Below are 16,226 nucleotides of genomic sequence, written 5' to 3'. Positions count from 1 at the left end.
GCCGTGGCTGACTGCAAAATGATAGATCTATAGAAACTGGAGGCGCCGGGTATCCTGGAGCCGGCCTAACTGCTTTATTAGCGACTGGACACGGCGTGGGAGTCTGGTCTCCTTGGTCCGTGTGCGGGTCGAGGTAAAGCGGTGTCGGGCTGCTGCGTGGCTAATGTGTTTATTACAAGAATAGCGTAGCTTGGAACGACGAATGTCTCCGGATGTTGTGTTTCTTAGATGCCACCGCGGCCCGAATAAACGGCACCCACTAAGTCGTTTTACGGACGAGACGGAGTTTGTTTTCACTGGGAAGCTTCCTTCATCTTGTGAAATGCGCCGGGGGTTACGGCTGCAGGACTTCCAGGCATTGTCTGCTGCTTATTCGGAGAACAGAATGCGTACTGCACTGCAGTGATTGGTTGAGGAAGATCGGGCCTCCTTGTTAGAAAACATCATTGGCACGTTACCTACTGCTGGGCCATGATAGGTTTATTTGAGAACATCGGGAGGAACGGCTCTTTTTCAGAAGGTTTTGAGCAGAGGTAGAGACGGAGACTTGCTTCTCGACCGTCGCGGAGTACAGTCGCGAGAGTTACGGTGAGAGGAGTTAGTTGTAAAGACGTCCGGACGCCCAGGCGAGACTTAATATGTTCGCTGACGTGACACAGTCACCGGCGGACGTGGGGTCATCTCTCACAGTGCGACGCTTCAGCAGCGGCCGCACCCTGACGACAGCGTCTCGTCTTTCACTGGCTATATCGGTAAAGTTGCGCAGCTTCGGCACATTCAGAAACCTGTCTATGGTTTTCACGACCATCTTTTTGTCATAGAAGCCTTGTACTTGCAGTAGTCACTCCCAGTGTCCATTGCATGCTTAATTCTATTTTGACGCGACAGATCAATCAATGGAACGACAAAGCACAGTGAGACGTGCGTGGCTGGTGTTCATGCCATTTATTCTTTGTCATCTTCTATTATGGTATTGCCGCCTCGTTTTCTTATTCTTTTTACTGGCATCACTAATTTCCTGCCTTACTTACCTGCGAGTGGCAGCAGCAGCGCGTATTGTTAACTGCACTGTCGTACCATCTCTGGAGTAACCGATATTATTTCCAGGTCGTCGTGTGTCTGGAAGTCAGCTGGAGACGGGCCAGCAGTGCACTCGGAGACGGACCAGCAGGGCGGTCAACTTCAAAATGGTTCAAATGGCTCTGAGCAATAAGGGACTTAACTTCTGAGGTCATCAGTCCCCTAGAACTTAGAACTACATAAACCTGACCTAAGGACACCACACACATCCATGCCCGAGGCACGATTCGAACCTGCGACCGTAGCGGTTGCGCTGTTCCAGACTGTAGCGCCTAGAACCGCTCGGCCACTCCGGCCGGCGGGCGGTCAGGACGCAGTAGCGGTGCAGTTGGGGATGGAGCTCCAGTGAGGTCCGCACAGCCAGTACGAGTGGGAACGGCCGTTGGTTGGTCGTTCAGTAGTCGGTCGTCTCATCGACGACGTGTATTTGGGTCGGTTTCATTCCTGTGCAGAGATGTCGGTTGGGTTTCCTCTGCGTGGTTGGGTCCGAGCCAATGTCTTCGGGACGTCGTCCGTCAGAAGGAAGTCAGTTCAGTTTGGAGCAGCAGTCGGGCACGGTGTTGGCAGTCAGTTGCAGGCGGGTCCGCACGGTGCAAGTACGCGCCGGGATGTGGCCGACGCATACGGAAGACCGTTGGTCGGTCGGTCGCCTGGTCGTTAGGTGCCGACATGTGGTCTGCTGAGCACTGACACCAGGATCAGTTGGGAAGAGTTGGCAGCCAGCAACAGTCGGGTCCGTATGGTATTAGTATTCGCCGGGACCGCTGTCGGCGACGGTGGGCTGCCGTTGGTCGTTTGCTCGGCACTCGTCTCAGTCGACGACGTCTTGGATCCTCAGGATGAACAACATTTTCCGAGTCGAGATGTGGTTGGATCTTTTTGGTTCGTTGGAAATGAGCAGCGACGCAGTCTCCACAGCGCGAAGCCAAGGCGGGGCTTTTGGCGGCGGGCACCCGCTGTAGCATTTGGAGCCGCTGGCTGTGTCAGCGACTTTTCACATTCTTCCGAAGCAGGATCCTCAAGTTGAGTAATTAGTTACCTGTTCTTAACACTAGACTGTTACGATTTGCTCGTTATTTGTGGATTGTTGTTTTCTCAGTCCATGACGCGTGTGATAACAAGTGTTTTCTTGCCTAGAATTTGCAGGCTCCGGTAGTGACCTGACAGTTGTGACTTGTATTTTCGGATTCTTTTAAACTCGTCTTGACTGATGTTTGATGCCTTGATCTTGGTGAGGCCCAATTTGAAGTTACTGGTATCTCGATTACTCTTGATCGGCCGCTATTTTCCATTATCTGTGCAGTTGGATCTGACAGTTGGGATTCGGTCAGATTGTCGGTCGTTCGTGAAGCGTCCCTTGGTTGTGTTGACTTCCGATTCAGAGCTTGTAGGTCGGGCTGCCTGTCTCACTTAAACGCACATTAGAGTTACGTCCAGGGCCGACCCTTGGAACCTTCTTTGCGCCGCTCCTAGTGTTTTACGTAGTGATTTCCTTTTGGTTTTAAGTATTCTGTGTGGCCTTCAGCCGAGTATTAGCTTATTAAAATTGTATGCTTTTTCCCTTTAGGCCTTAAGCCGTGAAATTGCTTTGACATGGTGTGTGGCTTTCAGTCGAGTTTGAATCTCTCTTAAACTAAAAATTTAAAATCTTGATCTTGCTTTAAGTCATAACATTGTTATTCTTCAGTATGAGCCCTTCAGCCGAGTTTGCATGAAATGTTAAAGCCAAGATCCTCAGCCTTTTGAAATTGAAAGCTCTTCTTCCTAGGCCTTATGCAATAAAATTGTTTTGACATGGTGTGTGGGTTTCAGCCTATTTAGAATTAACATTAAAAATCTTTGTTTTGGCCTTAAGCCGTAACACTGTTCTTGCTTAACGTGTGGCCTTCAGCCTATTTTTACTGAAGTAATTTTTTTTTAAAGAAGTGAAACTTCCGGAAGAAGTCCTGTGCCTCAATTCCTTGCTTAGGCCTTGGGCCCTGGATTTTAATATGTGACTTTCAGCCGATTTAAATCAATCAAAGGAGCTCTTTCGTTAAAACCTTGAGAGTTTTTAATTCTTGCTTATGGTATTGTGTGTTTTAAAGTGTGGTGTCACCGCCAGACACCACACTTGCTAGGTGGTAGCTTTTAAATCGGCCGCGGTCCGCTACTATACGACGGACCCGCGTGTCGCCACTGTCAGTAATTGCAGACCGAGCGCCACCACACGGCAGGTCCAGAGAGACGTACTAGCACTCGCCCTAGTTGTACAGCCGACGTTGCTAGCCATGGTTCACTGACAACTACGCTCTCATTTGCCGAGACGATAGTTAGCATAGCCTTCAGCTACAATTGCTACGACCTAGCAAGGCGCCGTATTCCATTGATACTGAAATTCTATTACTGTATCAACAAGAGCAATGTTCTACAAATGTGGATTAAAGTTAAGTATTCCAGAAGCTACGTACTTTTCTTTATAGCATTCATTACGTATCCTGTTTCAGACCTCACGCCAGCCTGCGTGAGCTTATAGCGTGCATTTCGGTCTCCTCCAACAAAACAGTGTTGGCACGTCTGCCGACACTGCATAAAGAATAAAATTAATTTGTTGAATGTAACTGACAGCAAGTTATTTTGGCCCCTTTCCACAAATATAACCTCACCCGCTCTGTCCTGCTAGTCCAGGGATTTCACATAGTGTGCTTTCGTAGACTGGAATCCTTTCACTCACCGTAGCCAGTCTCATCTACACGTAAATTTCATTAGCTTCCCGAAGTCTGTTGCTAACCATCCTGAGTTTGTGTTAGTGAAATGTTTCAAAGTCTCTGTTCATATGTTTGTTCGGTCTTGACCTTAGTATTACATAATAAATGTTTTTGTGATACCGTAGGCCCTTTTTATTAATTTTTCAACCACAGCCATTCTCATTCCCTACAGTGTCATATATTTTGCTGTGGGTTTGAAGGAGTTAAATTAACTTTATACCCAGTTACCCAGCTCAGGGATGATCCACATTGGGGCCTCTAGTCAGATTTCCTTGCGCTATTGATAACAGTGGCATCTCTTGGGTGTGTTGATAACGACTTTTTAGTCGTTTGGCAGACAGCAAACTGCCGCCATCACTGGCTAACTTGCAACTGCACTTAATAAAATGACCTATAAAAACACTTGTTTTATTTGAAATTTAAAGAAAATGCCCCCCAGATGCGCAAATTCTTCCTTTCATCTCCCATAATAGGACTTCTCTTCCCCCTTATTCAGTTACTATTGTATTTAAGAAGACCTGTTGTGTCCTCCTGATTGATTCTGCCATCTTTTGAATTCCTATTGAGGACTCAGTGCAATTTATAGTGCTTCATTTCTCAACAGGATTTTGACTACGTGTATACATTTGTCTTGTACGTCAGTCTTTCTCTCAAATGCCAGGTGGTTATAATTAAAGTGTAGCTACTGACGGAGGTTGAGCGTAGGCTGTAAGTATTGTATGATAGCAAAATTTGGTATATATGCTTATGCGTTAATGCGGAGCAAAGTTATGCTGCAAACAATGAGTGCTTCTTTTGATCGTCAAGTGCAAATCTGGCACGGTAGACTGTATGACAGCATGGTATCCCTGTTGTCATTGTACATCTACAACGTGAGTGAACAGTACGGCTATCGATAAAAGAGGTCGGGGCTGGAACGGATTTAAGTTGTTCACTGGTGGTAGGGAAGTATTCTACCGAGTGACGAGGCACATTTTATACCACAGGGTGCAGTGAATACACAGAATTACCGAATTTGGGGTACTGAGAAATCGCGTGTTGTGGACCAAGAACAGTTGCACTCGCCCTATGTGACTGTGTGGTGTGAATTCATAAGTACCTTTATTCTCGGCCCGTTCTCCTTTGTAGAGGACACGTACTGATGGTCGGTCTCGTTTACCATTATCGAGAGCTCTTTGTGTAGCTTGTGAGCCCTCCTTTGGAAGAGCGAACCTGTGTGTAAACCACTGTTTTCATGCAAGAAGGGGCAACACCTCACGTCATTCGCCCAATGAAAGATCTGGTTAATGCAGCCATCCACAAACGTGCTATCTCCAGAGGTCTTCCAGATGCATGGCCTGCAGAATCATGTGATCTGAATCCACATGACTTTCCGCTCTGAAGAAATCTAAATGAAAGTGTTTAACAGTGCCAGATTCGGTCTCTGCCTGATTCGAAACCAATACAGAGGAACACATTGCTCACATTCCACTGGAACTGCAATGAGCAAATTTTTACCACGGCGTTGTACGGATTCAGCATCTCGTCGACTTCTCTGGTACTCGTATAGAATAAATTCTGTAAACAGAGGTTAGTAACAAAATCAAAATTATGCGTTCCTCTCTTGTTTGACTTTCTGCCCATGTCCCGTTGCCACATGTAGCAACAGTTCTGTATGTATTTTTAGCAATCGCGGCTCCAGATTTGTTCTTTGGTGGCCAAAATTTTCTTTACATGAATGGGTTCCACATTAACGCATTAAGGTATCTACCTAGTTTCGCGTGCACACTGAACCTCCGTGAGTAGCTGCCCTTTTCGTTATAACCACCCAGTATGATGGAATTGTTAATAATGTGACTAATGGGTCAACTGCGTAAAGTCAACTAACGGTAACTTGTGAATTCTGTGTTGACCACGTGAGCAGCTGTTTGTTGTTCATATTGAAACGTGTCTGGCTTGTGTGAGATGGTCGTTTCTTTTTAACCATCAATGTTTATCGATTAGTACGATAAGATGCCTCTATAACGTAAATCTAGCTCTGAGTATTTAGTTTTCGTGTAGTACTGGGCTGGAGAATATGGCCGAGTTTAGGCGAGACATCCGCCTATGGTCCACTTGTTAACCAGGGGCCAGGAAGTTGCTCCCAAGTGACAGCTTAACCTAAGATGTGAAGGCTCTCACCAGAATGCAGTTCAATACTTGTGGCCTGTCACGATGGCAGGAGGTTGCCGGATCACGGCTATTGTGTGTTGGCGCCGTGGCGGCGCAACACGTTGGCTTTTCGGAGATACTGCAGAGCAGTTGTCCAATAGGCGCCAGTGAACAGCACTGTTACGCTACAAGTATGCAAGGGAGGGGGAGAGTGACATTTTCAATTATCAGACACAGTGCCATTGCTCAGGCACACGAATGTTCGAGTACGAGACAGCCACTGGGCCCATTTCGACATGGCAACATCAACAGTTCTATGTGTGAGCGTGAGCAACCTGTTACTCTCGTAACATTATGGAAGAAGTGTTAATGAGGATGCAACAACACCAATCAGGCGTCTTAAAAGACAGTTAAGGCACTGAAACAGGTAGGTTAAGCAAATGTAGCAGAGAGGTAGTCCTCTTACTTCACGTAAAGAGCAGAATCAGTGGCTTCAAACAGCAGAGCCTTTATGCGCCACAAGCACTCCACCTCGCTAGGATATAGTAAGTCGATAACTAGGACCGATGGCATTAACGTTCGCACTCCATTCTCTGATTCGTGTATTGTATGATCTTGTGTGTTGGGTTATTCCAGTAACAGTCATGTTCCTGCCACCTTACGAAAGATAGTCTCATGATACAAGCCAGCCTCCAGTACCTTCTGCGACTGATGATTGGCCCAGGGACATACCGACACCTATCCATCGTGGTATATAAACTGCTGAAAACACTGATAAAGCTTGGGTCTGACGGCCTACTCAACCTTCAGGCTGGAATCAACAGTCAGTTCGAGCTCACGTTTTCTGACATGGAGGTCCAGCTGATGCGACAACATAGGCAGTGAAGTGGAAGGAGAGAGTATTCCCAGAACGGCGACTGAGGCAAAACGCTCTGGGACGACAAAAGCCATGTGATAACGAGATACGCATATAATTCTCGTGGTAGCATCCCATACACAAAGTAGAAATGGCAGTGCATTGGCGATGCTGTCATATGTACTCGGATGATTATGTAGAAAAGTTTCCAACGTGATTATGGCCGCACGACAGGAATTGACAGACACTGATCACGAAATGGTAGCTAAAGCTGTAAACATGGGAAATTCGATTTCTGAAATCGTTAGGAAATTCAATATTTCACGATCCGCAGTCTCCAGAGTGTGCCTAGAGTACCATTCTGTCGCTACCTGTCACCACAGACAACGCAGCGGCTGACGGCCTTCACCTAACGACCAAGAACAGCGGCGTTTGTGTCGCGGTGTCACAGCTAAAAGACAAGCAATACTGCGTGAGGTAACCGCAGAAATCAGTGTGGCACGTACGACGAACGTATCTTTTAGGACAGTGCGGCGAAATTTGGCAGTAGACTACTACACAAGTGCCTTTGCTAACAGCACGACATCTCCGGAACATCCTCTTTTGCACCACCTCGATTCGATCGTAGACTCTTAAGAAACTGGCCTGATCATGTGAGTCCCCGTTTCAATTGGTAAGAGCTGAGGTCAGGGCACGAGTGTGGCGCAAAACCCACGAAGCCATCGAATCAAGTCGCCAACAAGGCACTGTGTGAGCAGGTGGTGTCTTCATAACGGTATGTACTGTGTTTATATGGAAGTTCGGCTACTTGGAGACTATTTGCAGCCTTTCATGGGCATCAAGTCCGAAAACTACGATAGAAATTTTATGGATGACACTGTGCCGTGTCGTAGGCCATATTGGACCCCGATTAGTTTGAAGTACACTCCGGACAGCTCGAGCAAATGTTTAGGCCACCCAGATTGCCCGATATGAATCCCATCGAACATAACGAGCTATCAGTTTGTGCACAAATGACTGCACCAGCAATACTTTCTCAATTCTGGTTGGCTGCAAAGGCAACATGCTTCAATATTTGTGCAGGAGAGTACCAACGACTTCTCGAGTCCATGCCGAGTAGCTGCGCTTCACCGGGCAAAAGTAGGTCTAACACAATATTAGAAGGTATCCCATGATGCACATTGGTCAACGTCCTCTCCGAGCAGTGTTTCTGTCGGCGAACTCCTTCAGCACAACTGGCGGCAACCCGCGTATTAAAAGTCACCCGCCTGAGCACAGGGCCGATGCAGCGAGATACTGCAGCCTGAGCCAACCGCTGGGTTCAACAGTTTCCTCGATGGCCTGCTAAGCCACCAGCCGCTCCCGAACATATGCAGCTATACGCAGAAAAAATAGTTAAGTAACATTTAATCCCTTTTTATAGCATCTGGCGTCACCACAAAGGTTCCTTGACCATCTTCCAGCCAGGGGTTTCCAGCCTGGAAGAGGGCGACCCCTACAGAACTTAGCAATGTGTACTAACCAAAATTCTGGGACTGTGCAGGATCATTAGGTTTCTTTATGTAGACACAATTAAATCGTGGACTGTTTGTTGGACGTAGGCTGGAATCTGGTCGTAAAGGCATGGTGCGAGGGTGGTCAGAGGGAGAGAGAGGTAAGATCTTGTATAGTTCGTGAGAGTGCAATGTCGTACCCGCTTTGAAAGATGCTGTTTTGAGACACTCTGTCACCAAGTCATGATGTCTGTTGAGCCGAGCGTGGTAGAAAGTAGTAGGAATGATGATGGTTGGCCCGAACTAATATAAGGAGCTTATAATCTGTTTCATTAGTATTTTCTAATATTGTTCATTAATCAGTGATAGATTAGAACTGTGTGCCGGACCGAGACTCGAATTCGGGACCTTTGCCTTTCGCGGGCAAGTGCTCTAGCAACTGAGCTACCCAAACACGAATCACGCCCCGTCCTCACAGCTCAGTTGGTAGAGCACTTGCCCGCGAAAGGCAACGGTCCCGAGTTCGAGTCTCGGTCCGGCACACAGTTTTAATCTGCCAGGAAGTTTCATATCAGCGCACACTCCGCTGCAGAGTGAAAATCTTATTCTGGATCAACGATAGAAACTGATTTTGGGTACCAGGACAAACAGAATATCGGTGACATACAACTGCTATCGCGAAGCCATTGGTTTTGTTTTTCAGTTTTATTCATAGGGGTATAACCATAACATATTTCAAAACTGTTTGTTCTTTTTGAGGACATTCTAGTTTTGAAAATCTCGCGAGGAAGTGTGGCATTTCAGGCACTGGGGCTACAAGATTCTTTTCCGAAATTCACTCCTTAGTTTGGCTGAGATAGCATTACCTGAGGCATGATGTAATACGTGGGGAGAGACTGTGAGAGACAGAGAGTAGGAGGTACAGTGACCATGAAAAACTGATTTTGTTTAGTGAGGGGATAATGTGTTTGTGTCACCGTGGGAGCCAGCACACCAAATCTGTAAGTTTCATTTAGTAATATTTCATAACGTATAATTCAGGATTAATTGTCTATCAAGCTGAAATACTCTCAACAGTAAGCTATCATCCAATTATTCCAGATCTTTTTCTATAACGATTTTTATTAAGATTAGAATTTCGATGTGCAGACGAAGCACTACACCCATCGTCTCTCCCACTAAAAGCGTGCTACGAAGCTAAGTAGTGCAGACTGTTTCAATCGGTCACGATGCGTTTTACAGTATGGAACTCGCTACAAGTCACACAACTAAGATCTCCGCCGCACCGTATAAAACTGTATGAAGCAGTTGCGACCCTATGCGCAAAGCATTCAAGAACAGAGTAAAGTGTGTTTTACTTTTACGAACGTAATTTCCTCAAGGTAGTTAAGGTAATAGACTAGCGATTGCTTCTAACATGAATTGTGAATCACGTGACTTAATTGGCTGCAGTTTGTCCCTTTACCTGCAAACTGATCCGTGTGATGAAGAAAGAAAAGAATCTGGTGTTCTAAAATTTGAACTTAGTAAACCATTTAGTGGAACTGGGAGCATCAGCCATCGCACTAGTTATTTTACAGCCTCATCTGAAGAATAACGAACTAGCACCCTTAGCACAACTGCTCAGAGACAATGACATTTTAGAAGATTTCAGGCTACTGGAGAAATACAGAGAACATTGATGTGGCAGACTACACCTAGGCCCCTCGCATGTCCTACACTTAACGGGAAACACTTGCGTGTTACTCGTCGTTACACGGAGGAGAGAAAGAAAGAATAAACTGCGTGCTGCATTACATACTGACTAAACTCATCACATTCGATTGTTACCTCAGTTGACACTCGACTGGAATTCCACAACATCTCTTTTCTATCAGTCGTCACCTTTTTCCTTTGTATCACAGTAGCCTTTTCCAGCTGTTTGCGTGTATTCGGAGAAAACAGGAAGATTAATAACATTCGCTGCATAATGTTAAACAGCCGAATTAAATGAGGTCATTTATTAGCTATCTCTGGAGAGTGGATGGAGGTAATGTACCGTTCGTTATGATGCCCGCTGCAGGTAATCGTGCTCGTAAATATGGGGACTCGTAATTAAAACTCGCATTCATCGTTGTAAAAAGTGACTCTAATTCTCCAGTTTACAGCAAAAATTTTATACCAGTAGCAGAGGCGAACGCAGCACCAAATCTGCGAGCCCGTTGGTACCAATACTTGAATACCTATTGAAAAACAGTCAGCACAGACGTATACTGTGTATCGGCTGAAAGATGTGGGAGTTGATTATGACCCATTACGTCGCGGTTGTACGACCACAGTAATGATGTTCTGTGAAAATGAGCATGCAATCCGGTCTCTGCAACTTCATAAATGTATTTTATGCAGAATTCGTATTATATTGCTTGATCCAGATCGATGACGAGGTAGTAAAATGTAAGCCGTGGAAGAAATGTGTAAAGTAAGTATTAAAGTGAATATGGAGCATGCGATTTAAGTGAGAAAAGTCTACCCCTGCCACTATTTCTTCTTCTTTTCTTTCTACATACGAACGAGCAACAGCAGAGATACTCAGGACAAGTTACAGTGAGCGTTATAAAGTCGATTTTTGGCAAAATTCTTTAACCCAGTGGCTGCCAAGAATACGTGTGTGTGCGTCATTTGGTATAACCATGATTACACTAGTAAAGCACTTTAATTTTTGGACTCAAATAATATCATAAAATTACAGTGTCAACTACAGGCGCTTTCCTAAGAGCCTTAAAAGAAAAATAGGCTACAGTATTTAATGAAGATAAAGAAAAGAGGGCACTTATGATGAGCCCAAAATTACGTAAGTGTGGAGCCCAACAAAAGGTGCCTAAATGTGCCACACAGCTGAGGCTAACTGTTAACTACATCATCAGTTCAGAACACTTTTCTTACCAAACGCTTAACTACATTATTGATTACAATTATTTTACCAAGAAAGATGTACAATTAGAAATAACAGTGTGTTAGTTAGACTTTACACTTTTGAAAGATATCCACCTCCCAGATCACGCAAACTGGTACTCTTTTGATGTGATGAAAACGTATGTAAAAATACTAGTTGACTAGTCTGTTGAGTGCGTTGTAAAAATCCTTCTACAACATAAGAACCTAACTTCCCTCGAATTGTGGAAGTAACTGAACTCTTGACACTAGTTTTCTCTTGTAATTCTGAGATTCTAAAAAAATAATTTATGATAAAGATATATACATGACACTGTCATCTTAGTAGTTGACATTAATGATATAGACAAATTACATCGGTTAGCAGCTCGTATACAACATTCTTTAAAATTTGCTGTCGGAATTGAAAACAATAAGGGGATTAATTTTCTATACCTAAGAGTAGAAAAATATGATGGCGAGTATCACTTCAATATACACAGGATACCTACAATTACTGATACAATTATCAATAATGATTCATGTTGCCCAGCATTGTACAAGATGCTCTGTTCCATTCCATGATAAACACAATTATTAGGCTATCACTGACTGATCAGAATGCTGAAAAGTAACTTAGCACCTTAAGATATATTGCTGATAGAAGTAGATATGACTCCCCTCCACCCAGATAATTAATAAAGTAAACAGTAAAAAAGAAAAAGTAGCAGAATGCTGAAAAATATGAACTTGCTTTCCAAATAATAGATGAGAATACAAGTATGTAGGTCAGCCATGTCATGGAGTAATTTTTGATAAAATTAAACAACCATTTAAGACAAGTAATAACGTAGTATTACTTCAAATTGACAATAGTTTGGGAGGGAAACTGGTGCATGGTATTAAACGTGACTCAGTTTACGATCTATCTGGAGCATATGGAATAAATTATCACCAAAGTGACAAAATATATATCGAGCAAAGTGGCACAAAAACAAAAGTAACATTTAAGGAAGACACATAACCTAGCAACACATCTGCTTTAGCCACACGCACGAATAGATTCACGCCATACAAGCTATCAATGATCACACGGAATTACTCCAGAAAGGTGTCAGTATAAATTTGTTGAAAGAGATTCAGATTTATGCCAATGTTCTTACACATCCATATACGGTATTTTACGAGCAGTGTGACCCAATCAATAAAAATTACCTTAAGAAATTTGTAGGTGTCTTTAAAAGTAGGCTAGAGATCGGTAAGGATGTATCCATGTGACAAATTATAAAATATTTAGTTCTCGTGAATTAGCTTGCAATTTTAAATATTAGAATTATCTAAACCCCAGTTCCTTCTTCATTCCCATCTGGATACCTGTTCTATTGATAGGTTATAATTATATATATGTCCGCCCCCGGTAGCTGAGTGGTCAGCGTGACAGACTGTCAATCCAAAGAGCCCGGGTTCGATTCCCGGCTGAATCGGAGATTTTCTCCGCTCAGGGACTGGGTGTTGTGTTGTCCTAATCATCATCATTTCATCCCCACCGACGCGCAGGTCGCCGAAGTGGCATCAAATCGAAAGACCTGCACCAGGCGAACAGTCTACCCGACGGGAGGCCCTAGCCACACGACATTTCATTTCATTACATATATTAATTTATAATTTACAATCCATTGACCTGTAAATATCTTTCTTACGTAATGTCTCATTCTTCGAAACCCTTTAGAACTGTGATGAGTATATGTTGGTCTGTGGTAGTTCATTTGGTGATGCAGATACGTGAAAATTTGCGTTGCTCATTTTAAAAGAACATAAAGTGTCAATTATGATCGAGGCACAAGAATACTTACAAAACAGGTCTACCTTTTGATAGCTGCTATGGTAGCACATCTCCACCTTCCACACGTTTGAGACAATTCTATTTACACGTTACATTACTTCAGTAAGGCGTATTTCGTATGAATGAATTTATTTATGGCTAGGTTTCTGGATTTTATTTGAATGAATTCACTCATGGTGATCTACTTGGAATACCCAAACAACTTATGAAATCTTTTATAGCAGCCCTTACAAGACATCCTATTTGCACAGTCATAATGAAGACTGTGTATTTTCTGTTAGATATTCAGGATCTCATGTTGGAGACACTTCAGTAGATTACTTTTCTGCTTATTTCTTTTTACTGCTTCATTACTACTGAGATTATATTTTACATAGTATATACGTTTGTCATGCGTTACCTTGGTAATTTTATTATTTTACAGTTATGGTATTCCCCCTCCAACTCCCCCTCCCCTCGTGAACTATTATATCCTTCGTACTTACATGTAATTCTCTGTTCAGTAAGCTATTTTTGTATGTATGCACTTGTCAATCGTTGGATCCTTGGGTCGAACATACTACTAATGTACCCCCTAGAATAGCACGTGTGGACTTCCTGCTCACATGTTTCTACAGAAGATCATAAGGCTATCTTGATATGTATTGAATTTTTATGTGAAGGTGATAAGTGAAGTATTTTGCTCTTGATTTCGTAGATTTTCAATGTGCTTTCTGTCTTATTGTACACTGTATAAACTTGGTTTAATGTTTGAAACAATTATACTGTGAAGTTTTATAAGTTTCGCTTGTTTTGTAGCATTGGATAGAGATTTGGATTACGCAGGTAGAGAGGACATGATGAGCATTGTTTCCCATTAATCGTATTTAAGACGTTTACAGTATAGTTACAACTGAAAGAAAATAGCCCTCGGTCACTATTTTTAACAATTACCAGGGGTTTCAACACTGCTAGGAGTATCGTCCTCATAATTTAAATCAAAGAAACGTCTATAACATGGTCACAGAATTATGACTAAAAATGTATGATGCAGTGTGTAAGTACAGAGTCATTTCGAAAGAGTGGAACTACTTATATGTCATTTATAAATTAATAAAAATGCCAAAAGGGCATTAGTCACAAAGATATTTAAGATAAAAAATTGTGATAGCGAGCCACTAAGAGCTGCTCATTACTTGCGCGGTTACAAGTTGCAAACGGACTCAGCTGCCCGCGTTAACAAATGCGGCCAGGTGAACATGGCACTGCAACGAGCGCGCCATCTAGTAGCCGTAGATACAATAAGGCTACTTCACATTGAAATACAGGCAAAAATGACTATAAATGAACAGTATTTGGTACATAATGGAAAGCAATGTTTGTTTGATAGTAGATAAAACATGAAAACATCATTATGAAAATGTAGATAGGCCTGAATGACAACTTGTAGAAAGCAATATTGACGTGAAATACAGCAAGAAACATTTGATAATTAGAAAACATAGGAGTACCTTAAAAGGAAAAGAACATTTCGGCAACCTGCACGAGGAGACCTGAAGTCAGATATCGAGTAACGGCTTTATACCGTGGATTTTTTTTTTTTTTACGTAGCTGTAGCTGTTCGTTAATGATGAGGCTATCCTTTCGAGCAAGATGTTTGAAAATCTCTAATTCTTCTAGAATATCTAGTCTACGCCCTTTCGTTTCGGTGTGAAAAATAATGCTGTCGCAGACGGCTTTAGGTGAATGACCCGTAACTAGAAGATGGTCGGCAAAAGACGAATTTTGGAGGGTAGTGCCATCTTCTCTTAGCAAGTGTTCTTTAAATGTGGTAGTAAAGGCACGTCCAGTTGGTCCTATATAGGAAGAGGAGCAAGTATCGCAGACAATTTTGTAGACACCAGAATTTTCTAAAGGGGAACGAATAGAATGTAAATTATAAATGAAGTTGTTTTATTCAAATTGTTATTAGTAGAAAAAGCAACGTTGCAATAGTATTTCTTTCGAAGAATGCGTTGGGTGTGATAAGAGATAGGCCCCACGAAAGGAATAGAGAAATAATTTTTCGAGTTAGACTCGATAACAGAAGTGCCTAACATAGTAAGTCTTTTAGCAGTTTTCTTTTTAAGGACGTCATCTACTATGTTAGATTTATACTCGTTGTTAACTGCTATTGTTTTAAGTGAATTGATGTCGTCGTTGAACTTTTCTTAACAGAGTGGGATGGAAATGGCTCGGTGAACAGCAGATTGTGGATGAGTAGAAGATGCTGGAACGATCTGGTCGGTATATGTTACTTAAAGAAAAATATTGAAAGAAATTTTATTTGTTTCTATGGTAAGCGTCAAGTCAAGGAAGTTTAGTTATAGGGCCTCATTTTCAAATTGGATACTGAAAGAAATTTTCTCATGAAGATCATTGAGTAGGTTAAAGATACGATCAACACCGTAAGCGAGTCCTTTATAGATGATTAGAATATCGTCAACGTAGCTGGAATAAGAAAGAATGGCTAGTGATGCAGCTGGAAACCAATTACAAAATTTTCTCTTCTAGGGAGTTCATAAAAATATCAGCGGTGATACCAGATTGTCAGATAGAAAAGTGGTTGAAAAAGTGCTTGTAGATCTTAAAGTTCGACTCGATAGTAAAAAAATAGATAATGCATATCAAACTAGTATTGCTTCTGACGAAGCTAACATTTTCATGACAAATACAGCCCCTATTCATAACGTTACGCATAATGATAGAAAAATTGGTCGTTTCCATTAATAATAATAAAGAAGCCCTAATTACTAAGTCAGACAAAGAGTTCTCTTTAGTTATTGCTTATAACTCTGAATATAATTCCAAAACCTTATATTTCTTTAACGAAAATAATATTTGGAACAGCACGAGGCTCCGACTCCAGTTTTAGATAAAGAGGTCAGGACAGCCATCAACAGCGCAAATTTGTTACTCAAACCGTTTCAGAAGAAAATGCTGATTAACATGAACCCTCAGCCCCTAAAACTTCGGACTCAATTTTAAATCCACAAACCTAATCATCTGATACGCCCGATTTCTAATAGTATGAATAGTGCATACCATGATCTGGCTAAATTTCTACATGAAACTCTAAGAAAATCATCCGTTATTAGGAACAAGTTTTCCGTCCAAAATACTCAAATCTTAGTACAAAAAATAAAAGA

This window comes from Schistocerca cancellata, chromosome 6 (genome assembly GCF_023864275.1).
Source record: "Schistocerca cancellata isolate TAMUIC-IGC-003103 chromosome 6, iqSchCanc2.1, whole genome shotgun sequence".
Lineage (NCBI taxonomy): Eukaryota > Metazoa > Arthropoda > Insecta > Orthoptera > Acrididae > Schistocerca > Schistocerca cancellata.
This window is presented reverse-complemented; position numbering follows the sequence as displayed.